General features: G+C 46.4%; 1 protein-coding gene across 1 annotated transcript in view; it reads right to left on the reverse strand.

Moving 5' to 3' along the window:
* The window catches only part of LOC139758685 (ras-related protein Rac1), a 51,741-nt gene that overhangs the window by 10,445 nt on the left and 27,844 nt on the right, over positions 1 to 13,452 (reverse strand). The gene's annotated exons all lie outside the window — the stretch shown is intronic.

The raw sequence follows: 13,452 nt of genomic DNA on the forward strand, positions 1-13,452 counted from the left end.
AAAAGGCTTACCTTTGCCATACATTTCAGTAACCTCTACTAACATATTCCCAGCCCCTACAAATATATCAATGATAAAACACATACACAGAAGTAACCCATGAAACATTAAACAACCAACCTCATAAGTCATTCTTAAACTCCATACCACAAGACGTACAGCCATCAGAAGCCACACTCCCGAGGTAAACAAGTCATGCTGTGCTCTCTACGTTTTGGACATCATTCTTACAAACACATTTTCTAAATATTCCAAGACCCTTCATCCCCACAATGCAACGATCCACCGAACACACCGAGTACTCTCCGCACACACATCAAACAATTTATGACCTAAGGTCCCCCTATAGGAGCCTACTTAAAGACAGAAGAGACTCCCGGAGCAAAATATTACTATATATTATAAATACCCAAAGACCTCTTTCCAAATGCTTCTGCATCCCAAGGCTGCGCTAATTCCAGTTGCGGGGAAATTTGGACTCCTTTGATGAAACTTTACTCCTAGTGACAGCCTCACCAAAGTGACTTTGCACTCGCAGTGTAACCTCGAGCAGGGGGAGTCTACACACACACACACATATATATTATAAATATGCAGAACCTTCACTTCACCGTGAAGATATATATGCACAATCACAGTTTTTATTTTCTTTCCAATGGTGATTGTGATACATAAACATATACACACGCCATCATCCCATGTGACTAAGTAAACCCTATCATCTCCTGGGATTCCCCAATGACTGTGTTCTTACTTCACGGCTCTTCCGTGACCCCCATCTTTCAACTTAGCCGCCAGCAACGCACCAGGTAAGCTACAATCATCCCCTCCCCAACACTACCCAGCCTGAGCGTAGCGCTCGAGGGCATGCATGACCTAGACAGATGCACAAGGTCACCAAGCATGGTGACGTGGGCTTCCCATACGGGTTCCTCAGGCTACAACAGCGACGACAAGAAAGGCTTCCTATGAAGAGATCCTACAACGATAACAATGAAGGTTCCTATGAAGGACCTCCCTACGGCAACGAGAACAGCGAAGACCACCTCTCCGCCATGGTGTCCCATCATCCTTTCCAACATTGTAGCTTATCACATCCTCCATTACACGGTGTTCCTCCACTGGTATTTTTGCTTTCAAGTGGTAGCTGGGAAAACGGCCTTCTACTTTGACCTAAAATAGAAAACTAGGTTAAATTTACCGTCCTTCAGCAGATAACCTCGTCTGAGACACTCGCTGTGGTCTGCTGCGTCTTTCCTATATGCGACTATTTTGAGCATGTTTTTATGTCCAGCCTTCCTGTGCCACACAGCTTTTCAACCCGGATACTTTGGCTTATCAGCCTGACCACTAGTATAACTCTTGTCACCCAAGTACCATTCATCATTCAACGCAAATATACAGTATGCCTTACAATCTCACAGACGTACAAAAATCTCCGTCACTTAAACAAGACATCCGATTTAAGACTAGAACACAACAAAATAATACCTATAATTCTCAGATTTGTTCCGACAATAATTAGTATGGCAAGCAACAACACACAAACCTTCATACGTAACTCAAATAAGAATTGTATGAATGATGGCAGGTGTCGCGATATCGTGTGGTGACGACCATACGGAACGCCACGGCTTCCCAGCACCATGGCCTGGCATACCAGATGACTTACTCCATCCAGCAGCATTTGAGGGCTCTCGTGGATCACGCCATCGACCGCCCACCACACACACACACACACACACACACACACATGCAGAGCTCAACCCACACCAACCAGGGATACAATTCTGTCATAATATGTCCCACGTCCAAAATGGAGCCAACACAACACATGGAATTTTATCACCAAATCTATCTGCCGCCTGGCAAGCTTAGACGTTTACATAAAGCGTTGTAGCTATCATGATGAAGGTGTTCAACAACCCAGCTTACTCCTCTGTTCAACACTTGCTCCAATGACTAGATATGATAACGTTTTTATCATCCGTTTATCTACCATTCATGCCATAAAAATCGCTTAGTTCCATATTGGTCTTGCCACTATGTGATATATCCACACAAAGAATATCACATTAAATACAATGATGCTGTAGCATAACGTAATGTATCCTGGAACTAGATCACTAAGGTATGCTGTGCGAGCGGCCAGTAAAAGCAAGACGCGAGAACCATGACGTAGGGGTGACGTCACGGCCGGTAATGGCGGGCCCAGCCATACCTTCCACCCACGCACGCTCCCATCACACTTACCTGGAAGAAAAAATATCATGATAATAATCACGATCTATAAAAAGTTATAAATAATAATAATAAGCTATAGAATGAGAATACCACTGAGATATTTCAGTACCTCACAAAATCTAAATAATGCAATATGAATATCGATAAACTAATGCACGATGAAGACTTCGTCCACATACCAGGTAGTACAGCAAGAGACAAGCTTAGAGCAGGTAGACTTACAAACCCACACGTGTATTACGCCGATGGCCCATGACTTCTGTCATTCCCACGACACAAACAGGCTCCTCGACCCACCGGTTGGAAAGGTGATCAACGAATACATTTCAGCAAATACTACATTATATAAAGCCAAATGCCATAACCTCCCACAACCACGAGATGCCTAAAAAAATAATGTCCGCTAACGTACACCAGCCGGAACTCGTACAACACCAGGTCCCACACACACACACAACAAAGTTGACCCGGGAAGGTACCACGCTCAAGACAGACACCAGGCGACCACATTCAACGACTGGCGGTGGGTCGTGGCAGCCTAGACCAGACTCTGACCTTCAACCAACCAACCAACACCTGCTACCCAACCAACGAAGGGGGGGGGGGGGGGGTGGATATGGCCAGGATACAGACGCGGAAACGTGTTACCCCCATCCCCTCCTAACCCCGTGTGTGCGCGGGTGGCTCTCGTGTGGGTAGGTAGGTCTACCCTACGTTGTAGTGCTACGTGACGTGTAGGATGATGTAGGAACAATGATACTCCACACGGCACTACACGATACACACCAGCCAGCAAACAGGAAAGACAGGTTTTTCCTGGTAATGACGTCGTCCCCCCCCCCCCTTTCCGAGAACCCCTAACCCTCTAACCCCCTCTCCTCTAATGGGGGGGGGGGGCACCATGCGACCTTTCCAATCATGTTAAGGTCAACATAAACTAACTGAACACAAGAACCACAAACGTTTTGAAAATAAAGTCACGTCAGAAATTACGAGAAATAAAGTCACGTCAGGAATTACGAGAAAAACATGATGTAGTTTGCTAACCAACAAACCTATAATGATCATTTTGTACAAAGACGAAGTTTATACTGAGCCTTGAGCAATACTTCCTCTGAAACGTACAAGTCTAAGGTACCGAGGACAATGTAGAACATTATATCCAACATAAATCTTAATTTTCCACGAGATATAGTGCTGTATACAACGTTTTCTTGAGCAGCCAACAGACAGATACGACCCTTGAGCAAGACGACATGACTACAGGAAGATCCCTCGAGTACCATCATACGACGACTCCTGGTCATTATGAGGGTCTGTGTCACGCCGTGACCTAACTATTAGGACGAAGTCAAGGAATAAGCCCGCCAACAAGTTCCCACTAACGCTTGAGAGCAAACCCAGCGCTTCCGCCAACACTGAAGACTGGTTGTGGGTCTGAGAGAAAGAACATGTGCTGACCATGACGCCCACACAAACACCCACACACACACACACACACCTGAGCCTGGCACGCGCACGTGGGAGGCTTGCCCCCCAAGGCATCTCATCGCAACCCCAGCAAATTTCACCTCGACCCCAGCACGAGATCTACCACGACAAAAAAACAAGTCTTATCTCGGCTCATCTTACCAGGTGAGCCACCAGCCTATCACCGGGGTTAGAAACGAGACCCCTGAACCTACGACACCCACATACACCAGCAGGAAGGTAGTCCAGGCCCTACCTGAAGAAAGCTTACCTGTAGACCGACCTAATAGGATAGACGACCCCGCCCTTGTAACCAGGAACGGGGAAATGGTTTATTACAGATGAACACAAGAAACAAAAATACTTTAGAATGGCTGTAAATACTACTCTTAATATAAGTCAACAGAACAGTCCTCAGGAAATATGTTTTAAACTCGACACGTTCAATGACAAGCGTTGGGAAAACATCGTCTATCCAAACCATCGAGACGTAACGTGGCAGAGCAAAACGACCACTTCCCAGAACTAAGACGCAGCCAGATGGTGCAACACTGGTATGGAAAACTGGACGCAGTGCATTTCCGGGTTACCCTAAACTTCCTGTTCAGATATGAGGGCTTCACATACTTATGGATCAAGATACACCAGATCGCCCTACCAGCAAACACACACAAAAGTAAATATGGTGAACTGCATCTTGATAATCTCTAGTTTTAGTGGCTAAACTCAGGACACGTGTACAAAGTATATGACGCTCTCGCACTACCCCCAACCCTCCTGCCTCACACACACTACGCCTGTAAGAATCCAGGGTTAATTGTCTTCAACATGGGGATCTAAGATACTTTTACGGTCTTCCTGCAGATAATCTGATAAGACAGCGTTATCTGTTTCTCATGAACCTCCATGGAGAGACTTAATATGATCCACGAGCATACTACACACATGTCCAACAAGTCTTACCATCAATAATAATATACATTAAATCCAGGACCCTCATCTGCATATATAAAACATTCCTGCTTCCTCACCTCCTAACTCCAGCCCTTCCTGCAAACCTTGAGTTAAACTGAGCTTGGCAAGCAGTATACGATCACCATAAAAATAAGTGTAAATATTGCGCGTTAACTCCATAAAGCAAGCGACCTTCGAAATAAAACAAATTGTTCGAGTACGAGACAAGGCAATGTGACGAAACTCTTACATTTAAACCCAGAGAAGTTTTGTCCACCCACCCTGACTATCTAGGCCCTGCTTATCTAAAGTTTGCTAATCCACAGCCCACAATCACGACCTCTCATTTAATACCTTAACTATGTATTTTGAGCCGAATGGGTATCTGATCCCAATTAAACAATTACTTGTTTCATTAATTCATTTCTTTTTACAGAAACATTCTAATATAACGACTGTATGGCATAAACTAGGTACATAGTTGGTAGTATGGTTCATTTTCATCTACTTTCTCAGGACATACGTATACTCAACCTTAAATAAGTCAATAACAGCCGTGGAACATTTTACAAACTAGTTTTTGCACACTAAATTTACAACCTAAGACTTTTTCTAATTTAACTTCCTTCGAAAAATGTTAATTAAAAAAGCATTAAAACTGACGCATGTTTCACATTAATAAACGTCATTAAAACACCACTGAAGTTGAAATTGCTTCACTAAAATACTTCTTAAACTCGCCAAAACAATATGTTTGCCCTAATAAATTCATTTATTATGTACGTATCTCGTTACGACCCTGTGAGCACAACGGTATGACCTTCAAGCACGACATTACGACCCTTGACCTGGTCTTGAACATGATCTCTCGGGTTCGGTCAATGTCCAATTCATCGTACACCAGGGTCATTCGTACCGCGGTGTTCAAGGGTTGTGTTGCTCAATGGTCGTAACGTGGTGCTCAAGGGTCGTAGTGTGGTGCTCATGGGTCGTAACGTGGTGCTCATGGGTCGTAACGTGGTGCTCATGGGTCGTAGCCTGGTGCTCAAGAGGTCGCCCGTGTGGATGTGGTGAAACAAGGTTTGTAAGCCGCTCAGGCCTCGCTCCAGCAGTACTTTCTCCCCGTAGAGGGAGGTGGCGTTGGTGGCCTGTACTGCCTCAGTACAGGTTCTGCCCACTACACAAAACCCTACCTAAATGTCATAAGTCAACGATATCATACTAATTTACACATACACCCACACACACACAACCTACCTAAACCGCCTACATACATCCACATTAGGCACGGAAAATTTCTTAAACCTTGATACGTCATAAATGAACGAATTCTCGGCCTCATGGCAAGACGCTGGAGATACTAATATTCCTTCAAAACGCTACAAGGAAAGACATCAAAGTTGGCCTACAACGTACGTACGTAAAATCTTTATCAAAATGCAATTGGCCTGCAGAAGACAGTATGCAAATCCTGTTCTTAACCCATTAGTTACATCTGTCTTACAACAAAGTACATAAACTAGCATCAACAAGTGTATATTGAGGTTACAGTATAAAAGTTTTCATTTAATGAATTGATATTTGGGAGCAGAAAGTCCCAATGAAAAATATAAATATATGACCTTTACATAAATGACTACACACACACACGAAGACCTTCAACACGACAAACATGGAGCTAATTCATTCTTCCAAGAACACTCGGCTTTGAACGAATCATACGAATGCTAGTGTACATCATTTAACGGCCTTCACACGTTAGATCGTACATGTGGGACTGATACGCGATAATGTTGCAAGACCTACGTAGTCGTCTTGCGAGATCCCGACACCAAACAATTTCACCATGTCGGTGTGTGCTGGGTGGCCGGTGGGACCTCTATGCTTGTACGTCCACAGATAATGATATAAACACCTGCATCATCTCGCATTACTACGGAAACTACCCGATTCTGGGAGTTATTTGCGTAAGGTAGTCTGGGAGGGAACAACCACGTGGGAGATGGAGACAGAGAGTAAATCTGTGAGGAAATATGAGCTCAGTGGGATGTGTTGGGAAGTTGTGGCGGTGTTTGGTACGTACGTCGGCGGCGGCTACCGGCGGCGTCACGACCGCTTGCACTACACGTTGCCTCCCCACCCGGCATCTCCTCTCCCTCCCTCACACAATGAGGGTATTACACCATCATTATGGCCATTAGCGGATCATCCCCCGCACCAAATAGCCCCTAACATGTCTGTGACAACATTAATCCCTCTCGCCACTTTGCTCACATTCTACGTCTGGCAACGCAGCATGCGCAATACCTACCCCACACACGCACGCACGCACACACACACATACGAACATACGTTTACACAAATTATCCCTTTGGGCAATGACAGCGCCTTATATGACACTAAATGCCGATTTTATCCACATCATGGGACAGTGAAAACCAGCGAATGTGGAGCCGGCATTTCCTTGGCTGGCGCTGTAATCTAATCAACTGACAGCGGTTGATATTGGGCCAATTGGCAACTATGTTGCCAGTCTCCAGCAACGTTATCCCAAATGGCTCATTCAAGCCATCCCCACCACTCTTGGACATCATCCCAAAATTCCTCCTGCCTCTCCTGTGTCCTCAACCACTTTAAACGTATTATCTTAAAAGGCCAAACCGTGGGATTAAAGAATAATAAGCAGGATCACTGGGGAGCCATATCTATATGTCCTTTATATATGTATTTTCCTCTAACGCTCAAGTCGCATGTAATCTGGTGATGCGAGCTGTTGCTTTTCACATGTTTTTTTTCCATCAATTTTCAGGTCTGTTACCGCCATTGCTGCCGGAGGGCTATCGACGCCTGTTATGGCTAATGCTGGTTTTCACCAGTTCTGGCCGTCCCATCTCCCTCTTGCTAAGCCGCTTATTCTTTCTGCTCCTGTTGCTACTGTTCCTGATGCCAGCCTACACTAGTGTTACTTGTGCTGCTCCTCGAGGGTTCCTGTTGTTCATGTAATGGCACAACAATGGCGTCACGGATTCCTTGGGTTAACGGCTGACCCAGCAGCTTTACGACCCTAATATTTACCCTGGGAGACCCAACATCATCAGCTGATTCAACCCACTGAGCACGACCACCTCCACATCCTTGAAGACGACGGCACGATTCTTGAGCACGACCGTGTGTGTGATCGTTCGGGTATGATGGTCCTGGCGTTCTGACCTCACCTTTAAGGATGAGGTCAAAAAGGCTTGAACATCGCAGCCATGGGTAGTACTGCCGTGCTCAAGGCCAGAAGAACCTTCTCAGCTGGCAAGCTTGGTATGTCGGTACATGCTGCGTCAGGCTACAGGGGTTCCGATCATACTTGCAAAACAACTCTCTTGTGTGTATCCATGCAACGGGTGCCAATACTTGCAACACAACAGCACAGCCAGATATTGCAACACATCTCCAGTAGTCTGGAGTGCAAAAGACCTCAATGCAAAACCAGATCTTACATGAGGACAAAAAAAATAAAAGAGGCCACAGGAAGTTGATGATATGAATATAATACAGAAGGAAAAGTAACTAAGATAGAGGATCTTCGAGTGGAGAACATACATGCTTTTTGTTTTGCGTCAACAGTGCTATTTTAGTTACTCCAGGCGAGTGTTGCTTCTCATGCACACTACCGAACACGGGGTCGCCCCTCAATTAGCTCAACACGTCAGATTTTTTTTCTTTTCAATGAAAACAAAATGATTACATGTGAAAATGGTTAGATTGCCACGGGTAAGGTTGTGGAGAGGGTGTTAGGCACATTCTCCCACGGCAAGATATACAACGCTACATTCTGATGTATTCTACGCAATAAATGCCAGGGAATATATATATATATATATATATATATATATATATATATATATATATATATATATATATATATATACATACATATCAACTACTTCCCGGGAGGAATTTAGTTTTGTAATTAGTCAACAATCTTGTCAGCCTCACTTCACGCTACATAATGTCAACAGTAGCACGCTTTATGTCGCATATCCGAGCAAGATCTGTCCTCTTGAGCAGGGCGGCGGGATCAAGGGGGTAGGATGGCGTGACCTCTGACCTGTACCTTATTTTCTTTTGTTGCTGTGAACTAGGTCGAGCCAAGTGTAACTAGGGTAGATGTCTAGCCTGGTGTGGGCAAGTAATACAGGTTTCCTTATGGCTCGCAACTTGAGAACACACTCACCCGGACTAAGTCACTACTTTTCCTTTGGGGAGGATATCAGTTTACACAAGGCTCATACTCTACTTTATTACCCACTGTTAATATAGCACGACATACTCCCTTCCAAGCAGCTACCGATTTAAAAGATATTCTTCCAGGCCAGCAACCTCGAATAACTGATGCTGCTTCTAGTCTCGTGTTTCACAGTTGTCCAAAAGTAAGCGAATGGTGACGCTTTCTGAATTGGAGGCAAAGGAGAGAAGTGCTCAGTGGTCGTATCATAACGGGCAGGATAATGATGGATAATGCCACTACACCACACACACACACATGTACGAAGTTAGGACAGCCACAAACACTAGGAAAAGAGGGTTTGGTCTCATGTTACGGTACACCAAGTGTAGCGTGCTAACGTCAGAGGAAACAATATAACGTAACGTGAAGTGCATCATGACCCTAGAGTCCACAGCCTTGATCATTATTGCCTTTATCTGGCAAGCACAGCCAGCCAGCCCTCCGCTCCCTGCCTGCTACCCTCAGCCATGCACTACTCTCTCACTACCTTTCTCTCCACCATTCACATCCACCCGCCTCTCCCATTATTCCACCTACACATCCACTCTCCATCCTCTCCCTCTCTCTCTCTCTCTCTCTCTCTCTCTCTCTCTCTCTCTCCATTCACCACTGGGTATCAGGTGGAATCTGATCTAATCCTGTTGACGAACCCAACACACTAAAGCCTCCTTAGAACCATCCAAACCCCTTTCTCATGCCCCCCCCCCTCCCTCTCCCCCACTCCTTTTATACACTCCCACTCCCCATACCCCCCCCCCCCCCAGCAGCCGTCTCGCCCGGCCCCAGAACGTGGTTAGGCCCCCCAGTGGGTGGCCCGGTCACACTGCCTCCCGTTCCTCCTGCAGGAGGTCGTGAGTCTCGTCCCGCCCGTCCTTCCTCACACCACCACTATGGCTACCAAGGCCACGGCCACAACTAGCAAGAGAATACGTAGCCAGGTCCGAACTAGCGAGCTCATAATACTAGCACTAGTTGAGCAGAGGGGGGGTGTGTGGTGTGGGGGATGAGTGATGCGCGTGACGGCACACAGTCCTCGCTGCTCATCAGATCACACCCATCACAATGCCCTCCCAGCGCCACCTGCCTGCCCACAACACTCCTCCTCATCCTCCTCACCCACCACCCACACACGCGCACACACTCACAATACAACACGGTAAACCTGGGGCGCCAGGAATGACAAGACGCCGCCACCAACTTGCTGCAATTTATGCTCTTCACGAGCTCGGTTCTGGCTTCCTCCAGTAGACCAGAGGAGCACGTCCACTATACACACAGTCGCCACACCCTTGGGGATGAACCCCTCCTCCCCCCTCGGCACAACGGACACATCGGATGACCAACTAATGACGTCACACCCCGGTTGACCACGCCAACATGAGCTGACAGACCACAAACGCCACAATGACCAACTTACGTCCTACCAGTATATCTCCCAGCCTCACTCCCTCCCTTCCCAACACCCACACTATGCAAAACGTAAAGGACAAAATACAACTATTGCAAGGTCAAAGTTCACACCTCCTTCTCAGACCTTTTAAGACTCACGAAGACCATTCTCCAGACGCAGTCTCACACCACACACGAACGTTACGAGCTGAACGTAACTGACAACTGTCAGCTGGACCATTTGATTCCGCGGGGATAAATGCTGTGTGGAGACCACACATTTCAGGCCATAAGGTCCAAACCTAAACCGGACTCAACGACAATTTCTCAAGACTTTTCAGGTCTGAATGTTTACACGAAACTCAAAAGTCTGACGAGCTACTTAACGTTAACTTGGGCACATGTCGCATGGCCTATGACCAAGTTAGCAGGACTCCGTAGAAGCAGCCAAGAAAGCGTACATAACCATGGCCTTCATAGCTACGGCATTCGAATGCCAGTCTCTGAAACTGGTCCTCACTAGAGGCGAGTCCCCACCTTAAATACCCTCTTCAGTTCTGGTCGCCACACTTAGAAAGGAGACGAGTACACAGCGGCCCACCACCACGATGATTCCAGGACCGAGAAACAGATCCTACGAAAGCCATCAAAACCGGCATGACTTACAAACGAGCAGGACAAAAGGCGAACCAACACGGGCATTCACAATTATGAACGGCTTCGACGATCCTTCTGTGAACAGGTTGGTAACGAATGGCCGTACGTGCGGTGAGAGCGAGCGTGGCGTTAGAATTACCCAAACGAGGTTGTTCAAGATTTTTCGACAAGTGGTACAAACTTCAAACTGACGGTCTTAGTGAGGCCAGTAGTTGACAGGCCTTATGCCCAAATAACCAGCCAATCATAGTGTGTAAGCAGGTAACAGTCCCACTTGGAATCAGGCAGATTAATCAGCAATAGCTTAACCTTCAGGAAGAACTGGCAGTATAATATCAAAACCATCTTAAGGTACATGTAACGCTGCTCTTAATATGCGCGATGACTCGACAACAACACTTAACATTATACATACGCTTATAGAGGCTAGACACTTTTAGAAGTCCACGGCGATGTTCACTTGCGCTTAAAACTTCCTGAAAATTTCGAGGGGCAACAATGTCTGTCGTCTACATGACAAGCAGACAAGACCCCACAGCCCACAATACTCCACTGTAAGCTTCATCCTTCTGGCCACGTCTGATAGAACCTTTTTGAAGGTGAAAACTGACCTGCAGGTGAGCTGGGTCGTGCGGCCGGCCAACATCTGCACAGGAGACTTCACAACTTTGCTCCGTCTGCTTCCAGAGTTTCCGGGGCGGACTTTATCCTGGCCAGCCAGCCAGCCGGCCGGGCTGTGACACACGCCTGGTTATCCTGCACCGGGTAATGCCCGCACGACGCAGTGGTTGGTGGCCTAGCTGCTGCCTGAAGGTCAGGTAAGGTCATCCCACCAGGTCACCTCTGGTGCCTGCGTGTCTCTTCAGTGCCAGTAGTTCATCTGCGTGCAAGTCACGAGTGCGTTCGTAGCGCGCAACAGAATCTGTTAACGCACCACACTCCCTCTCACTACCACCACTGGACAGCGGCCGGCACTCCTGACCCAAATTCACCAATTGAGCCGACCGTAGTGACCGGCTTGGCCAGGCTTTGACCGGCAGAGTCTGGATACCTAGTGTACACACACACTATGATGGCACAATGCGAACAGTCAGCCGAGGGGAATAAGAAATCCCACAATTATCCTGTGAATGGGTCAGATATCTCGCCATATTATGCATTCCACGAGGTAAACTTTCTGAACTATATCTTATAACTGTGGGCCACAATGTAAACTTCCCAACCAATCTCTGTACACCACTGCAACTCGACATTCTCGCCTGGTTTACAACAAATAACATAATACCTTAAATGGAGAACAGCAAGAAACATCAGGAAATTTTTCTTGCCTTTTTTTCTGGAGCCTTTTATGTTTAATACAGGATTTCTGTGTTTTCTTAAAGAGCTCCTAAAACTGTCCTCTTTTGGCCTTTTATATCTCACTAGAGCCTCTCTATATATCTTGTATAGTGCCTTCAAGCTAGCCCCAAGCTTAAGCTGAGGTTTCGTCAGGCTCTAGCTTAAGTTAGGCCCGCTTAAGCTGTAGTCAGAGGTTTAAACCAGCAAACGCACTCACGATGTTAGTACATATACGAGTGGCTCAACTTTAATGGCATCATTTGGGCCAGTGAAAGAGAGTGGACCATAGCAAGGGCAGGCCCGGCCTACGAGACACAAAGATGGATGGGTCGGGTGTTGCCTCACTCACAGGTGGGAGCGCCGCTCACAACGCAGGCCCGGGCATGGCACTATCTTGCTCCCGGCACCTGTGATAATGGACTATGTAAGGCAGGCGTAGAGACCATCACAAGGTTCCCACTCGCACCTCTCTCTCTCTCTCTTCCTCCTCATTTCCTCCACTAGTGTCAGCATCCTCCTGCTCTATGTTCCCACCGTTTCCAGAGTGTTGCGTCTAGAAACAACCACCATATCCTCGTCCAGGATATATATATATATATATATATATATATATATATATATATATATCATCGTGCGTTGTGCCAATGTCCGTCTGGCCTACCTATATTTAGGTCTACTTCCACCATGAGAACATGTGAGCTACCTCGAATATAAACAGATCCCTAGTCCGTTGCGAGATCATAAGGTTGGAGGGGATGGTGGAAACATCGTATATTGTACGTCTGGCAGCGCAGGTACCACATGATCGGCCAGACGCGACTGCTGCCAGTCGCTTATGATAAAACTCTCGTACGCCTCAGCGGCAGCGAGAGACTGCATAATTCCAATACAACTGGGTCCACTTTCTCTTGGGAATATAAGTTTGAATCCTGAATATTTGTTTCTTTTTAATAATTAACAGTTTTCCTTAACATCAATTCATCAAATCAACTATAAAGTCAAAAATAAATAATACTGCTACCTTGCTACGTAGAAACACACACACACACACACACACCTTCAACTCTCACATTTCACAAACAATGCATCGCGAACACCATCTTTCTACCCCTCTCCCCCAC

Source organism: Panulirus ornatus, chromosome 31 (assembly GCF_036320965.1).
Source record: "Panulirus ornatus isolate Po-2019 chromosome 31, ASM3632096v1, whole genome shotgun sequence".
NCBI classification, from domain to species: domain Eukaryota; kingdom Metazoa; phylum Arthropoda; class Malacostraca; order Decapoda; family Palinuridae; genus Panulirus; species Panulirus ornatus.